Here is a 24,574-nt window from a genome sequence, read left to right as displayed (position 1 = left end):
AGATATTAAAACAAATCTGTGTCATACAATGCCCAAGGCTAATAAGTCATTCCTGAGCAGGGAATGAAGTATTGAACAAATTTTGATTTATTTTCAAGTAAAGGTCACTGCATATTTTTACCATATCACTTTGAGACCACAAGATCATAAGATAGAGGATCAGAATGAGGCATCTCTGGCACTGTGGGGCAGCAGTGCTAACCACCGTGAACAAAGGGCCTTTTCCTGTGCTCTATAAGGTGATTCTGTGAAAACTGTTATAAATAATGCCTTATTCATGTTAATCACAGATGTTCTGTTTATCTCAGTTCCCACAACACTTATCTGGACATGACATTTCTTTTCTCTTGTGTGATTCACTGTGTTGAACCTCACAGTAGATTTTGCTGGGGCAATGTACCGCTGACCCGGGCAGGGTTAACTAGCTGCTCTGGGTGTAGGTTCCCTTCTTGTTTCTCACTGATGGGTAAGTCTTCAATCCAGTCGTGATTAGCTCCCCACCTTTCTTCCAGGTTACCTTGGTTACGGCAGGGGAATAGTCCATCGCCAAACAACCAAAGATCACAGAACCAGTGCTGTGGTCCTGACAGGAGGAGACCAGGCCATAAAGCGTGAGGGGAGATGATGCCTTTCGGATAGAATGACCAATTGAGCACATTAGTTCCTGTTAATTTGACCTTATCAGTTACTCAAGTGTATCCTCAGCTGTAAACGTTTGGCAGTATGCTCCTGCCAGGTTTCTTACCAGGTGCTGATCATGATCTATTGGTTCCCTCTTCAGAAACATTCCCTCTACCTTGGCCATTACAATATAATTTGGGAAGAAGAACATCTGAATCCACCACCAGTAATTGTTTGAAAATCGCACCAACTGACACTTTCACTGGATTGCAAGTGAAGAGCAGAGAGGTTTCACAAAATACAAACCAAGGAAATGCGGATTCATCAAAATTCTACAGTATGTGCAAACAGGCCATTTGGCCCAACAAATCCACACCCACCCTCTGAAAAGTAAACCATCCAGACCCATTCCCCTATCCTATTACTCTACATTTAACCCTGACTAATGGACCTAACCTCCGAATCCCTGAACACAACATGGCCAATTCACCCAGATTGCATATCTTTGGACTTTGGGAGGAAACCCACACAGACATGGGGAGAATGTGCAAACTTGATACAGATAGTCACCCGAGGCTGGAATCGAACCAGAGTCCCTAGCGCTGTGAGGCAGCATTGCTAACCATGGAATCAGCGTGCCACCCCACTAGGCACCATGCTGCTGGAAATCAGAAACAAAAACAGAAATTGCAGGAAAACCCCAACAGCTGGCAGTATCTCTGGACAGAAATCAGAGTGAACAGTTCAGATCCAGTGAGCCTTCCTCATGTAGCAATACAAGGCAGAATGTTCTCTCTGGGAGGAAGGTCACTGCAGCAGCAGCAGCAGCACAGGCAGGAGCTGGGCACTGGGACTGGGAGGATGGCTCTCACAACTGACCTCATGCCAATTGGCTGGAAGTTGAAACTTCTAATTTATAATTATCTTGATTCTGGAGGTCTCTGAAAAATGGAGGACCATTAAGGTCAGAGACTTTGAAGCATTACAGCTAACTGAGCTGACTATTTACGTCAATATGATTTGAGAAATTAACAAGTATTCTTTAACTTTAATAACTATCAAACTGACACGCAGTTCACCACCAAAACTCTCATCTCTCAGACTAACCACTCCCTGTTTGTCTCGACCTAAATTCCCACCCACATTGACAAACCCTACTCTGTTACTCACCCATTCATGTCCTGAATACACCATCCCCTATCACAAGAAACACATCCAAGGCAATCCATATTGGTAGTGTAGATGAGCAGAGAGATCCCGAAAAGTTGCCAGTCAGGTTGATAGGGTTGTTAAGAAGGCATACTTTGAGTTGGCTTTCATTGGTAGAAGGACTGCATTTCAAAACCATGAGGTCATGCTGCAGCTGTACAAAACTCTGGTGTGGCCGCAGTTGGAGTCTTGAGTACACTTCTGGTCACCACATTATAGGAAGAATGTGGAAGCTTTGGAAAGAGTTCAGAGGAGGTTTACCAGGATGTTGCCTGGTATGGAGGGAAGGTCTTATGAGGAAAGGATGAGGGACTTGAGGCTGTTTTTGTTTGAGAGAAGAAGGTTGAGAGGTGACTTAATTGAGACATATAAGATAATCAGAGGGTTAGATGGGGTGGACAGTGAGGCTCTTTTTCCTTGGATGGTGATGGCTAGCAGGAGAGGACATAACTTTAAATTGAGGGCTGGTAGATAAATGTCAGAGGTTGTTTCTTTACTCAGAGTAGTAGGGACTTGGAATGCACTGTCTGCAACAATAGTATCCTCGCAACTTTAAGGGCATTTAAAATGTCATTGGATAAACATATGGATGAAAATGGAATAGTGCAGGATCGATAGGCTTCAGATTGGTTCCACAGGTCGGCACAACATCGAGGGCCGAAGGGCCTATACTGCACTGGAACATTCTACGTTCTATAATCCAGGTGGACATATAATCTCAATTCCTTTCACTCAATTCCACTCCTGCCACCCTGCACCTGGTCCAGGTTGAATCTGGCCCTTACTGGACCTGGCACCATTATTTTCACAACTTCTGACAGAACCCCACTCCCCCAGACATGACCTCAGCCCTTGGTCACTGACATCTCAACTTACCCAAGTCAACCTGAGCACTTTGCATCCTAGCTCCTTTCACATCTGTCCTTTACCACCTGCCATTTTGCCAGACTCTGAGCTTTGCATTTTGAAATCACGTCCACCTACTACTTCATTACAGTGACCTTCTACCTCCTGAAACAGCCTGGCACCCTGCCCATCTCTCCACTAACCAGCCTGGCACCCTGCCAATCTCACCACTAACAAGCTTTGCAAAGACAGACCTCCTACATTTCAGCTCAAATATCCCTCACCTACCAAGCACAATTCAACAAATTATCCTTGTGACCATTACCATTTGCCTTGATGCCACCCTGCCAGACATGGTGCATGCAAGCTTACCCAGCAGCCACCCGACATCTCACAACCTACCAGCCCAATCCCTCCCAAATTCCCAATCTATCCCCTCACTAGCTCACCAGCTTCCAACTTTGAGCCTACTCCACCACAAAGCCAGAGAGTCATAATGTCATATAGCACAGAAACAGTTCCTTTGGTCCAGCCCATTCATGCTGACCAGAGTAGCCAAATTAAACTAATTCCATTTGTCTCCCTTTGGCCCTTATCCATCCAAACCTATCCAGCTCCTGCACCTGTCCAAATGTCTTCTACATGTTGGACCTATCTCTGCATTTACCACTTCTCCTGGCAGTTCATTCCAATGTCTGGTACAGTTACAACATGAAGCCCTAACCGCTGCACTCAATGCTCTGACCAATGAAGGCACATGTGCCAAACACCTTCAATATGCTAGCTACTTGAGACAATGCTTTCATGAATCTATGAGTCTGATCCCCCACTTCCCTCTGTTCAACATCACTACCCAGTGCCGTACCATTAACTCTGTAAGAATCGTGTAACTGAACCCCCAGGTCTCTGTTCGACAAAACTACCCAGTGCCCTACCATTAAATCTGTAAGTTGTGACCTGATTTATCTTCTCAAAAAGCAATACGTCATATTCATTTAAATTAAACTCCATCTGCAACTCCTCAACCCACTGGCCCAGCAGATCAAGATCTTGTTGTACTTTTAGATAACTTTCACTGCCAATTATACCACCAATTTTGGTGTCATGTGCAAACTTACAAATCATGCCCCATTCAATGTTTTCAAGACTTTTAACCAATATTGTACCCTGCTTGCCTTTTTCCCCACATATCTGTAACTTTTTTTTTTAAGGATTGAAGGAACCTATCTCCTTCTTGAAATCATTTAATGTTTTGACCTCAATCAATTTCTGTGGCGGAGAACTCCAAAGGTTCACCATTCTTTCATTGAACAATCGTCTTCAATTTTATCAGGTGTTGGAAAGACTGGTGGGCAGCAAGATTTAGGATGGTCCCATGAATGGAATAGCATTCTGGAGGGACTGAGGTGCCTTCTTCAGCTTCTAATTTGTATGCTGACATGTCCCTTCGGCAGCATGTTCCAAAACTGTGATCTTGGAGGATAAGGGCGTGCATGCATGTAAATGAGAGCTTTCTTCCAAATTAGACTCCATCTTGACTTGCAACTATTTCCCTTCCCCTTTGCTCTTCCTTACTCACAGCCATGGGACTCACTTTCTAACAGTGCTGTGAATGTCCTCATACCACACAAACTTCAGCAATTCAAGTTGGCTGATGACGACTGGTTTCTCAAGGAGATATAAAAAGTCCGGCACTTCCACACCTGTCTAGAGATGCAGATAATCACTGGAAGAATTGAAAATTATTTGAGGGACTTGTGAATGGTTTCCTTCTGTGCGGTTTGACTGTGTTTTCACTGAACAAACAGTGCTACTTGATTAGACTACTTACAGTGTGGAAACAGGCCCTTCGGCCCAACAAGTCCACACCGACCCGCCAAAGCGCAACCCACCCAGACCCATTCCCTATGTTCACCCCTTCACCTAACACTATGGGCAATTTAGCATGGCCAATTCACCCACATTTTTGGATTGTGGGAGGAAACCAGAGCACCCAGAGGAAACCCACACAGACACGGGGAGAATGTGCAAACTCCACACAGAGCGTCGCCTGAAGCGGGAATTCTTAATCATATAATGGGAATGAACCTTCCCTCATTTTTAGCACGGCAACACAAATTATATTTCTTTATTCCAGGCAGTTATAATGCTAAATTATTGGAATGTGATGACTGAGATGTTTAAATGGGAAATTATCAGACATTTAAAGCTTATTTTCATGACCAATTAATTTCAGCCTCATTGTGTCACTTTTGCTTCTCACTGAAATGTCTTTCAAAAACGGTGTCTCCCTTTGTTATGGGCAGTCGAATCATTAAATCTGGAATAGTTTGTGCTTGTTAATCAAAGGTGGTAAAGAGTTTTAGCCAAAGGGAGGCCTGTGGAGTTAGCGCGCAGAGGCACCATGATCTCAGTAAGTGGTGGAACAGCTCAAGGGACTGAGTGCCCTTCTCCTGCCCCTTCCTATCATTGTGTCATTCGTTAGGCTAGCACTGGCAGTGAACCCTTTTTATTAAAATATTTTAGCAAATTAATTGTTTCACACATTCTTTAAAAAACTTCTGTTGATTACAGGTATTTGGAATGGGAGTATTGACATTCTCTACTTGAGTGATCATAATAACTCCCACCCAATTACAGCAGCCACTGCTCTCTGGAGCGTGTTGTTCCTTCATGCTAGTTTCTTGTAAAACTACAGCTTGAGATCTGTGCGCTCACATTGAACGATTCTCTGATATTAAATATTTCTGAACATTCTCAATTTATTCAAATGCATTTTCTCTCTGAACAACTTGTTTCATTGAACAGAACATTTTTTTAAAGTGAAACAATAAACTTTGAATTTCTGAAGAAACTCAGCATGTCTGGCGGCTCCTTGGAGAGAAAGCAAGGTTAACGTTTCACACCTGGAGACCCCCTCTTCAGCAAATTGTTTTCATGTTTTTAGCACAAGAACTCACACCTGTTGAGTTAGACAGCGATTGCGTTTGCTTGACTCCTGTTGGAAAAGGATTCTTAGCAGAGGTACTAGATGATCTGAGATAGCGATTGAAGACCATTTGAAAAGCTATCACCATCTGCTGCAAGTATTGGATTCAGCGGAAACCCCACCGTACTGAACAATCACATTCAGCCACAGCACTGGTTTAATATAATGTAACACAGCCTAGGACTAATCTCGTCAAATATGCTTCGAAAACAATTCATTGTGGATTAGTTATAAATTATATTGTTTGAACAGCAAGTCAAAAAGCTGGGATTTTTTTGAGGACTTACTCCATTAACCCCAGCTAGCGATGCCCAAAAGCTTGTGAACAAATATTGATTTGGAAAAAGCTGCTAACCACCAAAATTCTGTTTAATATCTAAGAGACACAAGTCAGAACAGTGATTGAATAGATTTCACCAGCCTCTGAGAGTGGAATTCTAACAACACCCAACATAAATCAATATTCTTTTTTTCACGAATTAACCTGATAAGAGATGGTATTACATATCTCTCTAACAGGTTGTAAATGAATACAGGCCACCTGGCTCAGAGTGAGGGACATTACTATAACATCACAACAGATCTGAACACAATGAGCTCCACACTATTTTGGAGAACACAGCCCACTTGTTTGACAGTGCATAAACCATGTTAATCATTAACACCTTCCAACAACCGAGATTGTTCCAGAATGATTACATAATCAAAGTAGCACTGCAACAATTATCCAAGAATACTTTGGCAGCATCTCTGAATTGTTCAAAGTCTCTGGGAACTACGGAGGAATAAAACTAGGAATTGTGTTACCATAAATTCACTGTCACTGGATTTCAACCTAGAACTCCCTTCCTCTTACCCCTGTGAATGTTGCTGCACCAGATGGTCTACTTAGTTTGAAATAATTAAAATGTTTTGAAGTGTATCATGACCGTTGCCAGTGACATTAAAAGCTCACGGTAGGTTTTCAAATAATAAGATGCAAAATAATTTCTGATTCTACACTGTGCCACTAAACACATCCCAGCCACAAAGAAAATAAGCAACATATTTCCCTTTGCCTCGCTCAATCACATATCTCTTGTTGCCAGCAAGCAATTTCAAAACTCTTGCAATCTGCCTTTTGTTACTGAAGTGTTCGTTCTGATTGGAACAACTTAGTCAGGGCTCTCAATGCTGGGGCACCTAATCAAATATTGCATTTCTGGCAGATATAAGTGGTTTTGAAGCATGAGATGAAATTGAACTGCCTGAGATTCAGGTATCTGAACCGGACAATGTGAAAATGGTCAGGACCGGTTGACAAGTTAGTCGGAGATAGCACTGAAACAAACTGGACAACAGTCTTGATCCCAGCAGATACATCTGCTCAATTCCTCACGTCAAATATATTCACTGTAATTTAACATTCATCATAGGAACTAACCAGAGGATAGCCATTAATGTGAACGAGAATGTGTTCACAATGAACATAGATAACCACCGACTTAATAAACTGAGTAAGTCACTGCAATCAACAAAATTATTGAGGTGGGACATATTGCCAATTTAAGCACAACTCTGGAGGAAATGGATTATTCTCTAAATTATCTTTGCATATTCTTAAAACATGTCTTGAACTTTGGAGATTTTGCATGCACAGCATAAAGCCAATACTGCATTCCAGTGTGGAAATGCATTTCTGTTGAAGAAATTAGGGCAAGTATTTCCTGTCAGGTTTGCTTCACAAAGGCAAGTTCATTTTCTTGTTCGCTGCTTTGTAATGAACAAAAATGTTAGTAAAGGTATGAATTGAAAACATGTTTCTGTCCAGAGGTGCCCGCTTTAACTGATGTCTAAATAAATGTGGGTGGCATGGAGTAGCTCAGTGGTTAGTACTGCTGCCTCACAGCACCATGGACCCAGGTTTGATTCCAGTCTTGGGCGACAGTCTGTGTGGGCTTCTTCCGGGTGCTTTGGTGTCCTCCCACAGCTCAAAGATGTGCAGGTTAGGTGAATTGGTCATTCTAAATTGTCCATAATGTTAGGTGCATTACTCAGGGATAAATATAGGGTAGGGGAATGGGTCTGGGTGGGTTACTCTACAGAGGAGTGGTGTGGACTTGTTCGGCCAAATGGCCCATTTCCATAGTGCAGGAAATCTCATCTAAATGATTGTCACACTTAACTAATGCGAGCAGTCTCCTTCAGATTGATGCATTGCTATAATCATGCAAGTATATTAATTAAAATAAATATTACTCCATTTTCAGTTTGAATAAACAATGTGCTCTGTTATCCTCTAGTTCATGTCTTCTGCAAATTTATAAACTCTGCATATGTCTGAACACATCGATGTAAAATACATTCTCTGCTTTCGCAGCAAATATTTCCATAGTTTTAGAGTAGATTTCCAACAGTATGGAAACAGGCCATTTGGCCCAACAATTCCACACTGACCCTCCGAACAGTACGTAACCCACCCAGAGCCATTCCCCCTACCCTATACTTACCCTTGACTAATGCACCCTAACCTACCCATCCCTGAACAGTGTTCACTTTAGCACAGCCAATTCACCTAACCCGCACAGTGGGAGGAAACCGGAGCACCCAGAGGAAGCCCACACAGACACAGGGAAAATGTGCAAACTCCACACAGACTGTCACCCGAGGGTGAAATCAAACAGAGGCCCCTGGCGCTGTGAGGCAGCAATGCTAACCACTGAGCCGCCGCGCTGCCCTGTGAGTTAATGAGTGGATTATTTTATTTAATTCGGAATTTGGCCTTGGTCACATAATTCACGATAGCAATTGTTTCTGAAAGAATGATTCTTCAGTTGATATTTTGTTGTAAAATGTAACTTTTTATTTAAAACGCACAGATTGGGAACACCTAAAGCACTGTGCAGATTAAATTATTCAGTTAACCTTTATTCTTTTTCCCTGCAAATCCAGCTTAATCAGGGATATAACAATTTATTATCTCAAATTAATTGTGAAACTGATCAAAGCAGTGCAACTGATCTGTTCTTCATCGAAATATTTTGAGCAGAATTTCCAAATGGTCTTTGCCAATGATCTTTTCCAGCCAAAAAGCTTGGGTGTAGTGTACCATGCAATTGAAATATGTTTCTTGGTAATTATAACATAGGCATAGAGCAAGAACTATTAGAACATTATACTTTTGAAACTCTATTTATTTTTCCTCTATGACTTGTAAACTATTTGAAGACAGACCTTGTGATTGAGCTAGACAGTTAGATTAGATCCCCGACAGCATGGAAACAGACCCTTCAGCCCAACAAGTCCACACCGACCCTCTGAAGAGTAACCCACCTTGACCCATTTCCCTACGTTTACCCCTGAGTAATGCACCTAACATAATGGGCAATTTAGCATGGCCAATTCACCTTACCTGCACATCTTATTGATTGTGGGAGGAAACCGGAGCACGCAGAGGAAACCCACACAGACACAGGGAGAATGTGCAAACTCCACACAGACAGTCACCCGAGTGTGAAATCAAACAGAGGCCCCTGGTGCTGTGAGGCAGCAATGCTAACCACTGGGCCACTGTGCCACCCCGACTTGAGCTCTGAATTTGGAATGGAAAGAGTGGATTAGATTAATCCTTAATTATTGATTCTAAGTGAAAATCACACCCTAAGGTATCTGTTTTCCCTCCATTTCCAAAACCTTTGTGATCTGCTTTTAACTTAACATTAAGCTTTATGAAATTTCAACTCACATGCTGATTGCATTGAATAAGGAAACTGGAGGGGTTGACTTGTTACCAACCATATAAACAGTGTGATAACAATGTAGAAACCAGAAACAGTTTCCCAAATATAACAAATTTAATGTTACCCAAGCACATTTCCTCCTCAACAGAACAAAGATCACCAAATCACAACACTGAGGAACACCGATGTGCTTGCAGCAGAACTGGCTCTGCAAACATTTTCAACAGAACCAAGAACATGATGTCACCTCACAAAAAAATCTCACATTGAACTCTAACAAAACCGCTCAGTATCATGCAAACTAATGATTAAATTGAATAGAAATAAGAAGTCATAACAGCAGTCTTGCTTGTGAGGGAACTTACTTAACAACATGTAAAACTTTAATGTTTCCAGCAACAGTTCAATTTAGTTCCAACCTGTACACCTTTTCTGAGCATGACAATCTTGTGCAGTGCACAGTAGAGCAGTTGAAGGCATATATTGATTAATCACTTTAAGGTCAAAACAAAATTAGTTCAATGGACAAACATTACCACATTATAATTGTGTGTTATAGTAAGTTTAGTTTCAATTACGTAATCTGTTCAATTCTGCAGTTTCAGATCTGAGTCCCAAATTTTATTTTGAATGAAGCTACTCAAAACAAATTTTTACTTAGTTTACAAACTGAACTGAGAATTAAAAAAAACGTCAATGCACTAAAATGTTATTTTCATTTCTCACATTTCCGTGTTTCTGCCTTAAGTTGGTTTTCAAACAGATGTAATGTTTTCAATCAAGCAGAGAAAAAAATTTCCATACGAGTTTAACAAATGCAGAAACGATTCCGGAAAAACAAATAACTTCACAAATATTGGTATTTAAAAGTAATCCAGAAAGACCACCTCCTCACCAGAAAGAAAACACCAATTTCTGAAAGCATGAAGACGCAGATCAATTCCACAAACTGAATAAGAATCCAATCAACTCAATGCAACAGAATCAAGGAAAATAAAATCAGAATGGAATCAACTCAGAGCAACAGATTTAAATGAATGATAATCAGAATCCAACCAATTCGATTCAACAGAATCAAATAAAACAAATTCAAAAGCCAATCAGTGCAATTCAACAAAATCAAGTAAAAACAAAGTCAGAATCCAATCAACTCAGGTCAACCGAATCAAATAAAACACACTCAGAATTTAATCATCAGAATGAAATATAGCACCGCAAGAAAATTTTATGACAGTTTCGAACCTGCTTGTCATCAAAAAAATTAACCAAATAAACAACAAAATACAATCATGGTAAGAACATTATGTATACGGGGAATATATTCAAGAAATTAATAATGATGGTATTGGACCTCAAGAAAAAGACTTTGTGGAGTGCCTCAGAGATGGATTCTTAGAGCAGCTGGTGCTGGAGCCGACCAGGGAGAAGGCAATTCTGGATCTGGTATTGTGTAATGAACCAGAATTGGTCAGAGACCTCGAAGTGAAGGAGCCATTGGGAAATAGTGATCATAATACAATAAGCTTCAATCTGCAATTTGAGAGGGGGAGGGTACAATCGAAAGTGACAATTTTTCAGTTGAATAAAGGGAATTATGGAGCTATGAGGGAGGAGCTGGCCAAAGTTCAATGGTGCAATACCTTAGCAGGGATGACTGTGGAGGAACAATGGCGGATATTTCTGTGTATAATGCAGACGTTGCAAGATCAGTTCATTCCAAAAAGGAAGAAATATCCGAGGAGGAGGCATGGGTGGCCGTGGCTGACGAGGGGAGTTAAGAAACATATAAAGTTAAAAGAGAAAAAGTATAACATAGCAAAGATAAGTGGGAAAACTGAGGACTGGGGAGCTTTTAAAGAGCAACAGAGGTTTACTAAGAAGGAAATACGCAGAGGAAAAATGAGGTACGAAGGTAAACTGGCCAAGAATATTAAGGAGGATAGTAAAAGATTTTTTAGGTATGTGCAAGGCAAAAAAAATGGTTAGGACAAAAATTGGGCCCTTGAAGACAGAAACAGGGGAATATATTACTAGGAACAAAGAAATGGCAGAGGAATTAAATGGGTACTTCAGATCTGTGTTCACTAGGGAAGACACAAGCAATCTCCCTGAGGTAACAGTGGCTGAAGGACCTGAACTTAAGGGAATTTGGTGTTAGAGAGACTGTTAGGTCTGAAGGTTGATAAGTCTCCGGGGCCTGATGGTCTGCATCCCAGGGTACTGAAGAAGGTGCTCGGGAAATCGTGGATGCGTTGGTGATTATTTTCCAGAGTTCAATAGATTCGGGGTCGGTTCCTGAGGATTGGAGGGTGGCTAATGTTATACCACTTTTTAAGAAAGGTGGGAGAGAGAAAGCAGGAAATTATAGACCAGTTAGTCTGACCTCAGTGGTGGAAAAGATGCTGGAGTCTATTATAAAGGATGAAATTACGGCACATCTGGATAGTAATAACAGGATAGGACAGAGTCAGCATGGATTTATGAAGGGGAAATCATGCTTGACTAATCTTCTTGAATTTTTTGAAGATGTAACTATGAAGTTGGACGAGGGAAATCCAGTAGATGTAGTGTACCTGGACTTTCAGAAAGCTTTTGATAAAGTCCCACACAGGAAGTTAGTGAGTAAAATTAGGGCGCATGGTATTGGGGGCAAAGTACTAGATTGGATTGAAAATTGGTTAGCTAATAGGAAACAAAGGGTAGTGATAAACGGCTCCATTTCAGAATGGCAGGCAGTGACCAGTGGGGTACCGCAGGGATCCGTGCTGGGAACACAGCTTTTTTCAATATATGTTAATGATATAGAAGATGGTATCAGCAATAACATTAGCAAATTTGCTGATGATACAAAGCTGGGTGGCAGAGTGAAATGTGATGAGGATGTTAGGAGATTACAGGGTGACCTGGACAAGTTAGGTGAGTAGGCAGATGCATGGCAGATGCAGTTTAATGTGGATAAATGTATGGTTATCCACTTTGGTAGCAAGAACAGGAAGGCAGACTACTACCTCAATGGAATCAATTTATGTAAAGGGGCAGTACAGAGAGATCTGGGTGTTCTTGTACACCAGTCAATGAAGGCAAGCATGCAGGTACAGCAGGAAGTGAAGAAGGCTAATAGCATGCTGGCCTTCATAACAAGAGGAATTGAGTATAGAATCAAAGAGGTGCTTCCGCAGCTGTACAGGGCCCTGGTGAGACCACACCTGGAGTACTGTGTGCAGTTCTGGTCTCCAAATTTGAGAAAAGACATTCTGGCTATTGAGGGAGTGCAGCGTAGGTTCACTAGATCAATTCCTGGAATGGCAGGATTACCTTACACTGAAAGATTGAAGCGACTGGGCTTGTATACCCTTGAGTTTCGAAGATTGAGAGGGGATTTGATTGAGACGTATAAGATTATGAAAGGATTGGACACTCTGGCAGTAGGAAACATATTTCCACTGATGGGTGAGTGCCGAACCAGAGGACACAGCTTAAAAATACGGGGTAGACCATTTAGGACAGAGCTCAGGAGAAACTTCTTTACCCAGAGAGTGGTGGCTGTGTAGAATGCTCTGCCCCAGAGGGCAGTGGAGGCCCACTCTCTGGATTCATTTAAGAAAGAGTTGGATAGAGCTCTCAAAGATAGTGGAATCAAGGGTTATGGAGATAAGACAGGAACAGGATACTGATTAGGAATGATCAGCCATGATTATATTGAATGGCGGTGCAGGCTCGAAGGGCTGAATGGCCTACTCCTGCACCTATTGTCTATTGTCTATTTATATGACCATCGGAAGGAGCAGGTTTACACCTTCCGCCTGTTGGTGTCCTGCTGGAGGTTGAGTGGGATCCTGGTATCAGCTTGCACAGCCCGAACACATGGCCTTATGAGGTTATGCTTAAACACAAGCATAGACACATCTTGGGATATTTGTTTTGCTGAATTGCTTCTTTGGAAGTTTTTTTTTAATGGTGGAAATAAAATTGAGTAGCTTCAGGTCTGCTTCAGGTGACAGTTTCAAGTACTTTGTTTAAAAAAAAAACAAATTCAATGGGAAGTGTAAGGTATCGGGTTAAATTGTGCAGAATAAGGAACAGGTGTTGCTTCTGCAAAAGTTTACATTATGCAATTAGGCTGCGCATGTAAATACTAAACAGTGAGAAGCGAAAACAGGTAGAATTATCTATGACTAATGGGGCAGAGCGACCGTGTAGCAGGATGTACCAGGCATAGGAAAAAAGAAGAAGCAAAAACAGGTAGAATTATCTATGACTAATAGGGCAGAGTGACCGTGTAGCAGGATGTACCAGGCATAGGAAAAAAGAAGAAGCAAAAACAGGTAGAATTATCTGTGACTAATAGGGCAGAGCGACCGTGTAGCAGGATGTACCAGTAACAGGAGAATAGTGTGCCAGTCTCAGGAGGGATGTGGCCAACGGATAGAATTTAGTTTGGCAGGATGATCGCACGAAGACAGCAAACGATGCCAGGATAGTCACATATAAAGAATGAGATAACTTAGAGTAAGGGGCTACAGGCTTAGAGTAATGGGAGAAGTTAGACAAAGGTGGAGTGAAGCTAGAGCTTGTGATAGGCTACACACTGCAGTAAAAGTAACCAATGGAGTGAAAGGGGAGACCGAGAGATGCAGCTGAACAGCATAAATCAGAATGTAACCCTCAGATCGGGGTGCTTACTTGTTAGGTACACGTTCTTGCAAGTGCGTATCACTAAAATTCGCTGCTTCAGAATTTGACTCGGACTGAAATTTATTAATATGTGAGTTTGGTTTCTTACAATTTGGGGGCTCGTCTGGGATGTCCATCATCACCAGTGGGGTAGGCAACATCGATGGTTGGGAAGACGCATCCCATTCCTTTTGGAACGGTCCTGAGTTCCTCGGCGGTGGGTTTCCCCTTCTGGTTGACTGATTGAGATCTGATGACAGTCTATCTGAACCAGGCGAAAGGTTGTAAGTAAGCACAGGGAGCCAGGCAACTCCAAGCATGGACCAAAGAAGGTAAAGAGATTTTTAAGTGCTGCCTTGGTGGCTGGGATTGAGTTCTAGTAGTTAATAAGTGTCTAATGAAGGAACTCAATATGGGCTGTGCCGGGGGTAAAGTAAAAGCCTCTGGGGGTAAAAAAAAGGGAATGGAGGCAGGGTCCCTGACAACATACCTCCAGAAAGTTCGTTGGGCAAGATGTTGTGAAATTGGAAAAATTATACTTGCACAAGGGAAAAAGATAGGAAAAAGATGATTAAATATTGTTGCTTTGTATGGACTAAGGAATCCATTCTTCGTCCCGCCGTCTTCTGGCCCAAGTATGGGTCAGACGAAGACTGTGTTTGTAAATATTTGAATTTATATGTCAACAGAAAACAGCCTTTCATTCAGGAGGGATCAGATTAAGCTTTGTGTTGGAAGGGCTAGTAGCTGAAGGGCTACTGAGGATACACTTCGTAACTAAATCGTGGCCAGACATCCAGAAAATTCAGAAAATAGATGGGTGGAGTGAGAAATCACTTGATGAATTATTAAGAGAGGCACAGAGAGTATTTGGAAAGAGAGAGGAAGAGAAACCTCTAGAGTTGTTGTTGCGGGAAGCTCAGAAAGTGTCTGTGAGATACGGTGTGTGTGTGTGAGTGTGAGAGAGAGAGAGAGAGAGAGAGAGAGAGAGAGAAAAGAGCTGTACAGCTAATTGAAAGTTTAACCCTTTGTGATTCGGTTTGAATGCACATTTGTTTGTCGGTGATTGAATGTTTGTACTTTGTTCCCTGGAGCTTGAGATTCGGGACTGTTTTGAATCTGATTTCTATTATGGAAATTTAACATGATTTCTTTTAAGGTTAAGGATTTTACGGTGATTATTAAATAAAATGTTAACTCCTTTTCAGTTTCATTTCAACATTAGATTGTAATAAATCAATCCTATGGTTAATATCTGTGACCTTGGATTCGGCCATTATTCATGCTTTAGAAGTATTTTTAACTTGAATAGACAAATCCTTTTAAGACAGCTCTAGTTATTTCACGACCTATAGCATTGTAATTGAGCAATGACTGGTCAGGGCTGAATTAATGAATTTACAATATATAAATATAAATTAAAAGTAGGATTCCAAAATGTATAGTTAGAAACAGGCTTTAAAGATAGACAAGCATAAATTGATAAATTGGTATTTGAAGCTATTGCAATATTTCTTTAAAAAAAATCAAGGTCTAAACAAAACATTGGGTGATGAAGATTGGTCATCACGTGGCCCGAAAGCTGTTCAATGGTTAAATTGGCTCAGCAATTGATCTGGCAATGTAACCTGGGAGTGGGAACGAAAGAGTTAATTGGACTATGGCAACAGTTTTGTGATGAGAAGCACGAAGAATCAGTTTTGCGCTCATGACAAGATACTGCCACCAAATTGGGGATTGAATTAACTGCAAATGGTGCTATGGAATCTGTTGAGGGTCTTAAAAATGAATGTGCTTGAGCAAAACAATTACAGAAACAGAATGAGAAGTCACAAGTGACCGGTAAACAAACAGAACTGCGCAATTACAGTTTTTAAAATGTTTTAGTCACTTGTTGCGTTTCCATCCTGAATTACAGATAATGATTATTTTATTTATCTAATGTATATAATTAAGAATTAATATTTATAATAAATAAATTGTATGAGCCTGACTCTATATTAATTGGCAGGATTCCTTCACACATTCTCAGTGACCTGTCATATTGATTTAAAACATGACAGCATTAATTCATTGTTAATTAAAGAATAGAAAGCTACATTCCTGGCCAGACAGTGTACAGGCAGTGGCAGCAACAGCCTTATTGGTAGAGGAGAGTCGGAAACTTACTTTTAGGGGAAGCCTTAATAGTCAGCACCCCACATCAGGTACGGACCATAGTAAATCAGAAAGCAGGGCGGTGGCTTACGGACTCTAGAATTCTAAAATATGAAGCAATTCTAATAGAGAGGGATGACCTTACATTGATCACAGACATTTGTCTAAATCCAGCTACCTTTCTCTGGAAAGGGGAGGATGAAGCTCCCTCAGACCCAGAACATGACTGCCTTGACATTATAGAATATCAGACTAAAGTAAGAATGGACCTTAGCGATATCCCTGTACATGCAGGGACCAGGCTGTTCATTGATGGGTCCTCCAGACTGATTGAAGGTAGAAGACACAATGGATATGCAGTAGTGGATGGAATAGAAGGGAGTATTATTGAGGCTAGTAGATTACCCAATGATTGGTTGGCTTAGACTTGTGAACTTTATTCATTAGGGAGGGCCCTTAAGACCTTGGAAGGCAAAGAAGGAACTGTATCCCCAGATTCTAAGTCTGCCTTCGGGGTGGCACACACATTTGGAAAGATATGGCAGGAGAGGGGACTGATAAACAACAGGGGTAAAGAACTAGCTCATGAGGAATTGGTAAAGCAAGTGTTGGAATCCCTTTTGTTGCCAAAGGAAATAGCAATAGTCCACATAAATGGAAATCAGCAGGGAAATGATCCTGAAGCAAAGGGAAATAGACTGGCGAATGAAGTCGCTAAGGAGGCAGCTCTGAACCCTCAGCCCGCTACAATATATATATATTTTGGTACCTATGGTGCAGGAACCTGGGAGGAGACCAATATTTAGCACTAAGGAAGAGAGAGAGTTGAAGAACTGGGAGCTACACAGACAGTAGAGAGGCGCTAGATGTTACCTGATGGCCAGGAGATGCTAAATAACATGATGATGCTACAAATTCTGGCTGTCTTACACCAGGGGAGTCACTGGGAGTGCAAGCAATGTGTGATTTGGTCTTAAGGAAATATGGATGCACAGGGATCTATACACTAGCCAAACAGATATGTGAGGGATGTATAACACGCAAGAAAGTCAACAAGAAGGTATTGAGGAAACAAGTCCCAGGAGGGAGAGAACCTGGGCTAAGACCATTTCAGAGCATTCAGGTAGATTATACCAAATTACCATGAGTGGGAAGACTGAGGTATATGCTGGTAATGGTTGATCACCGATCTGGATGTGTGGAGGCGTATCCTTTAGTCACTGCCACTGCAAGTGGGGTGTCCAAGATAATACATGAACACATAATTCCTAGATACGGGATAGTGGAATGTATAGATTCTGATCAGGGAACTCATTTTACTTCCAGTGTACTCCTGGGAGTTCCACACCCCTTAGCACCCACCTTCATCAGGAAAGGTTGAGAGAATGAACCAGACACTCAAGAAGCAGTTATCTAAATTAGTAGTAGAAACCAGACTCCCTTGGACTAAGTGTTTACCTATAGCCCTTTTGCGGGTGCGAACGGCCCCAAGGAAAGATATGGGGCTGTCCCATTATGAGATATTTTTTGGCCTGCTCTATCTGGGAACGAAAGGGGAACTGCCAGCCCTGGAGACTAGTGATCTGTTCTTAAAGAAGTATATACTGGGCTTGTCCTCCTCTTTGTCCTTTCTTAGCAGACACGGATTACTGGCACAGACTCCGCCCCCTGAATTCGCCGTTCATCCCGTCCGACTGGGAGATTGGGTCCTAATTAAGTCATGGACAGAAACTAAATTGCAACCGGATTGGGAGGGACCGTACCAGGCTCTTTTGCCGACTGAAACAGCGATACACACGGCGGGGAAAGGCTGGACTCACTGCACCAGGACTAAAGGACCGGTGGAATCCCTGGTTAAGAAAGAAGCCTGGACGGCCGAATCGACGGGAGAACCACTGAAACTCAGACTCAAAAGACTTTAAGTAACTGATTTTTATGCGGACGCGGGATAGTTTCTTTTTGATATCTATATATTGTATTGCATGTTAAATCTCTCGGTCCTTCAATACTATTGTAGGATGCTGGGGACGCTAAGGGTTACCATATTAGCTTTCTTAGTATTGGGATTTTGTCAAACGATGCTGTCATCTCCATATTTGTTATTAACGGTCCCTGAGTCTGAATATCCGCAAGTAATAGAGGTTGATGCTTGCAGCCGAGTAAAGTGGGCAGATGTAAAGTATCAGAGGGAGTATTTTTCCACTGAAATCCTTCTTAAGATCCAACCGGACACAGGGTATGGTTCGCAAAAACTGCCACCCGGCATCACTATCCATAGAGCCCCCTTTCACACAGCCCTAGACTGTCCTGACAGAAAGTGCCATCCAATATATCTCACCATTAAAAATACCTCCTCTGAAGACTCCTTTCCCCATAAAAACTGGTCTCGACTCCTTAGTAACAATTTAAAGATAGTAATGGCTGCCACTGGGAAGTGTTTTTCGGGCTGCTGTTTCCGAATAGTCATAGGAAACGGAAAACGAGCCAAGCAACTTGATAGTAAGATACATCCTTTTGCTCCTCCCAACAACCCCAAAGGTGGTAAAAATTATGGAGGTCAAGGACTTGAAGCAGACCACTGAAATAGAAACTGGATACAGGGATGCAAATGCCTGGGTTGAATGGGTAAAGTACACTGTTAAAACTCTGAATGAAAGCAATTGCTATCCATGTGCCTTCGGTAGGGTCAGTTACCTACATAGTCCCCTTTCCGCTCGGGTGGAACCGAAACAGGAAGGGCATGGAATGTATGATAGCCCTGTATCAGGATAAGACTGCATGGAATGATAGGAATTGTATATCCCTATCTCTAATGTTCCCTCCCTTGGAGAAGACAGATTTGAAAGCTCCCCCCCGCACCCATTTTTGACCACGGTCGGGAATCACACATTGTGTATAAGCCGACAGGGTACAAATCGGTCGAGAAACTTGAGGGAGCTGAGGTTATGTATAGAAACTCAGAATGACACCGAAACGGACAAAGGAGGGAACTACTCAGCACTTCGGGTTCCCCGAGCGGATCTCTGGTGGTACTGTGGGGGCAGAATATTGTGACCTACCCTACCTCCTGACTGGAGAGGGATATGTGCAATTGTACAATTGGCAATCCCATTCACCTTGGCATTTGAGAAGGAGAAGGTTGTAGTAACAAAGAATGAGAGGAGTAAAAGGTCGTTATTAGATCCTTCCTTTGATGATAGGATTTATCTCGACTCTATAGGAGTAGCTAGAGGGCTCCCCGATGAGTTCAAGGCCCGCAACCAGATTGCAGCAGGTTTTCAATTGGCCCTATTTTGGTGGGTAACGGTCAACAAGAATGTGGATTGGATAAACGATTTTTTTTTACAACCAGCAAAGATTCTTCAGTTATACTAGAGATGCGGTCAAGGGTATTTGGGAGCAACTTGATGCAACCAGCAGAATGGCCTGGGAAAACAGACTGGCCTTAGATATGATCCTAGCCGAAAAAGGGGGTGTATGTGTGATGTGAGGAGGGAGCTGTTGTGCCTTTATTCTAAATAATCACTCACGAGATGGCTGGAATCATGGTTTGCGAAGTGGAAAGGCGTGGTCGTCTCCATCCTCACCTCCCTGATAGTGGTAGCAGGGGTACTGGCAGCAATTGGCTGTTGTATCATACCTTGTGTACGGAGTTTAACCCAGCGGCTAATTGAGACGGCCTTGGCAAAACAAATGCCTCTAAAAGGTAATCAGGCAGAGGGACTCAACCTCTTGAACAATGAGGGGATGGGTGACCTTCAGGAATTAGCCACTATAAATGAAGTCTCAGGAATGATGCTAAGGTGACATATGAGAAAAATGCAGAAGACAACAATTAGTAGCCAAAAGGCAAAAAGGGTGGATTGTAAGGTATAGGGTTAAAATTGTACAGAATAAGGGAACAGGTGTTGTTTCTGCAAAAGTTTACATTATACAATTAGGCTGCGCATGCAAATACTAAACAGTGAGAAGCGAAAACAGGTAGAAATATCTGTGACTAATAGGGCAGAGTGACTGTGTAGCAGGATGTACCAGTAACAGGAGAATAGTGTGCCAGTCTCAGGAGGGGAGTGGCCAACGGATGGAATTTAGTTTGGCAGGATGATCGCACGAAGACAGCAAACGATGCCAGGAGAGTCACATATAAGGAATGAGATAAATAAGAGTAAGGAGCGACAGGCTTAGAGTAATGGGAGAAGTAAACAGAGGCGGAGAGAAGCTAGACAAAGGTGGAGTGAAGCTGGAGCTTGTGATAGGCTACGCGCTACAGCAAAAGTAACCAATGGGGTGAAAGTGGAGGACCGAGAGACGCAGCTGAACAGCATAAATCAGAATGTAACCCTCAGATCGGGGCGCTTACTCGTAAGGCACCTGTTCTTGCAAGCACGTATCAATAAAGTTCGCTGCTTCAGAATTTGACTCGGACTGAAATTTATTAATATGTGAGTTTTGTTTCTCACAGTGTGTTTTTTCCCCATTGCCCAGAGCTTTGTACATCGAGTCCCTTCGGACCCTGGCCATCTTTGATCTCTATACAAAATGGAAGTTGGCCCAGGTGACTGCGACGGCACAAACCTGGGACCCTGGTGCTGTGAGGCAGCAGTGCTATCCACTGAGCCACCCCAAAATATCGGGGGAATCGACGTTTCGGGCATAAACCCTTCATCTGGAATGTGATGAAGGATTCCTGATGAAGGGCTTATGCCTGAAATATCGATTCTCCCGCTCCTTGGATGCTGCCTGACCGGCTGTGCTTTTCCAGCACCACATTTTTAACTCTGACGCTCCATCATTGACACTGAGCACCGTCTCCTCCACATTCATTTCTAGGTATTCCCAGGCGGTCTCCCATCCAAGTACTAACCAGGCCTGAGTCTGTTTAGCTTCCGAGATCCGACGAGATCGGGCGTTTTCAGACTAGTATGGCACATTCATTTCTAAACGACAAATCCCTAGACCGCACCTCATTTTCTATTGGCTGCAACCACGAGATTGATAGACGCTTTGACCAATCGGAGCTGGATAGAGACTAAGGCCCGCCCTGGGCCCATGCGGGGTCTCGAGGCGCGGCCGTTTAACCGACTCTGCGCGAGCTCGCGGTGGGCGGGCGGTTAGGAATTTGGAGAATTTATTTTCAAATGTTTCCAGTGAGGGTAAGAAAACAGCTATGGTACTAATTAGTAAACTGTTAATGTGCAGATATACTTAGGAGGAAACTTTTTCTATCCATTTACCTGTCCAAATGATGTTGGCACTCGGGGTTGACAGGACACCAGATCAGGATGAGATACATCCAAGGATTCTGATTGAAGTGAGAGGGGCACTGGCCACAACATTACAGTCTCCTCTGGACTGAGAGGAGGTGTCAGGAGACTGGAGGGTGATCTACATTACGGCTTTGTTTTGTAAAGGGTTTTAAGTGTAATCCAGCCATTTGTAGCTTTGTCGGTTGAACACTGGAAGTGAGGAAGTGTCTGGCAATGATTATTTGGTACAAAGCTAGCAGTCACGTGGAAAAAGGTGGGTGGGATAGGAAAGGTCAAGGGGTAGTTTTTTTTTAGATTAGATTAGATTAGATTACATTACAGTATGGAAACAGGCCCTTCGGCCCAACAAGTCCACGCCGAAGCGCAACCCACCCATACCCCTACATTTACCCCTTTACCTAACACTACGGGCAATTTAGCATGGCCAATTCACCTGATCTGCACATCTTCGGACTGTGGGAGGAAACCGGAGCACCCAGAGGAAACCCACGCAGACATGGGGAGAACGTGCAAACTCCACACAGTCAGTCGCCTGAGGCGGGAATTGAACCCGGGTCTCTGGCGCTGTGAGGCAACAGTGCTAACCAATTTGCTGAAGTTTGTTTTTGATAAATTAACGGAAAGGGTCGATAAGGGCAATACTGCTAATATGATTCTGGAAATCCATGTGATATGCGTGGATTTCCAGAAGGTACCACACAGCAGATTTGTGTGAAATGTTATAGGTCATGGTAAAAGAAGCAGTGTAACAAGGATACAACATTAACTGAGTGATAGGAAAGAGAAACATAGAGTCATTGAGATGTACAGCACGGAAACAGACCCTATGCATGAAAAAGTTGCCTCGTAGGTCTCTTATATCTTTCCCCTCTCACCCTATACCTACGTCCTCTAGTTCTGGACTACCCCTTCCATAGCGAAAAGACTTTGTCTATTTATCCTATCCATGCCCTTCATGATTTTATGAACCTCAATAAGGTCACCCCTCAGCCTCTGACGTTCTGGGAAAACAGCCCCAGCCTACTCAACCTCTTCCTGTAGCTCAAGTTCTCCAACCCTGGCAACATCCTTGTAAATCTTTTCTGAACCCTTTCAAGTTTCACAACATCTTTCCGATAGGAAGGAGACCAGAATTGCACACACTATTCCAACAGTGGCCTAACCAATGTGCAACATGACCTCCCAACTCCTGTACTCAATAGACATTTTTTCTAGCTAGAAGAAAGTTTCCTGAGTGGAGTTCCCAGGGATCAATATTGGGACTACCATGTTCCAGGGAGGACAAGGATGACAAGGTAAGGGACCCTTGCATGGTGAGTGAGGTGATGAATTTGGTCAAAAGGGGAAAAAAAAACATACGTAAGATTTAGGAAATTAAACCGGCCAGCACCTGTGAGGACTATAAAGAAAGCAGGAAAGTACACAAGCAGGGAGGAGAACACGAAAGAGCCGTGAAATGATCTTGACAAGTTGAGTTAAAGGGAATCCCAAGGCAGACTATGCATACATTAAAAACCAAAAGCTGTCTAGGGAGAAGGTAGGACCATTCAAGGATAAAGGAGGGAACTTGTGCTTGGAGGCAGAGGATATGAGCACTTTGGATCGGTCTTTACCTAGGAGAAGGATATGGAGGAGAGTGAGATTAATGTGGAAAATGCTAATATACTCAGGCATTTTGAGTTCAAGAAAGAAGAGGTGCTGTGTCTCTTAAGAGCTTTAAGATGGATAAGTCCCCAGGCCCAATGATATCTACCCCAGGTTATTGAGAGAAGCAAGAAAGTAGATTGTTGGGGCCTTGACAAAGATCTTTGCATCCTTGCTGGCCACTGGAGAGATCCTGGATAACTGGCAAGCAGCTAATGTTGTTCCTCTGTTCAAGAATGAAATTCCAGGAAACTACAGACCGGTGTGTCTCTCATCAGTGGTTGGGAAGGTATTTAAGAGTGTTCTTAGGGATAGGATGTATGTGCAGTAGGAAAGTGTGGGGCCTAACTGGGGACAGTCCATATGGCTTTGTGTAGGAGATGACAAAGGTGATCGATGAGGTAGGCAGTATCCACTGTTCTACCATGGATTTTAATAAGGCTTTCAACAAAGTCCCTCATGGTAGGGTTATCCTGAAGATTATGATACATAGGATCCACAGTGACTTGGTCACTCACATTCAGAATTGGCTGGCCCTTAGAAGGCAGAGGGTAATGTTGGAAGGGTGTTTTTCTGGCTGGATATCCATGGTTATTGGAGTTCCGCAGTGATCCAGACTGCGACCTGTGCTATTTTGTGATGTGGATAAATGGCTTGAATGAAAAAGTAGGTGGGTGGATTAGTATGTTTGCAGATGACAAAAAATGGTAGAGTTGTAAGTAGTTAGGCGTTTGTCAAAAAATAGTGGGATATAGGTCAGTTGCATATATGGATAGAGAAATAGCAGATGGAGTTTAATCCAGGTAATTGCGAGATGCTCTGCTTGGGAAATCAAATGTTAAGGAAAAATATAAGTTAATGGCAGGACTCTGAACATATCGATGTATAGAGGGATCTTGCAGTTCAAGTCCATAGCTTCTTGAAAGTGGCCATGAAAGTAGACAGGGTGTTAAGAAGGTGTATGGTATCCTTACCTTTATTGGTCAGGGAATTGAGTACAAGACTCAGGATTGCATGTCGAACCTATATAAGATTTTAGTTAGACACACTTAGAGTATTGAGTTCAATTCTGGTCACCACATGATGGGAAGAATGTGGAGGTTTTGGAGAGGGTGCAGGATGCTGCCTAGATTAGAAGGTGTGCATGATAAGAGGCTTGAAAAACTTGGGTTGTTTTCTCTGGAGCAGCAGAGTACAATAGGAGACTTATTAGACATCCAGAACTGAGATGTGTGGGTTGGCAGTGAGAATCTTTTTCCCAGGGTCAAATATCTAACACTAGGGGGCATGCATTTAATGTGAGAGGGGTTAAGTTCTAAGGAGATGTGAGGTGCAAGTCTTTTTTTAAAAAGTGGTAGGAGTCTGGAATGTGCTGCTGGTGGTAGTGGTGAAGGCAGATATGATAGGAGCTTTAAGATAAGCACATGAATATGCAAGGAGTGGATGGA

The 24,574-nt window shown here is 42.6% G+C and overlaps 1 pseudogene; it reads right to left on the bottom strand.

Moving 5' to 3' along the window:
* Positions 1–21,029: 21,029 nt before the first annotated feature.
* Positions 21,030–21,149, bottom strand: LOC148136026 (5S ribosomal RNA; annotated as a pseudogene).
* Between the last annotated feature and the right edge of the window lie 3,425 nt (positions 21,150–24,574).

This window comes from Chiloscyllium plagiosum, unplaced genomic scaffold (genome assembly GCF_037043375.1).
Source record: "Chiloscyllium plagiosum isolate Xiang-an unplaced genomic scaffold, Cpla_swu_hap1 HiC_scaffold_47, whole genome shotgun sequence".
NCBI classification, from domain to species: Eukaryota; Metazoa; Chordata; class Chondrichthyes; order Orectolobiformes; family Hemiscylliidae; genus Chiloscyllium; species Chiloscyllium plagiosum.
The sequence above is the reverse complement of the archived record's forward strand: the minus strand, read 5'-3'. Positions and strand labels throughout refer to the sequence as shown.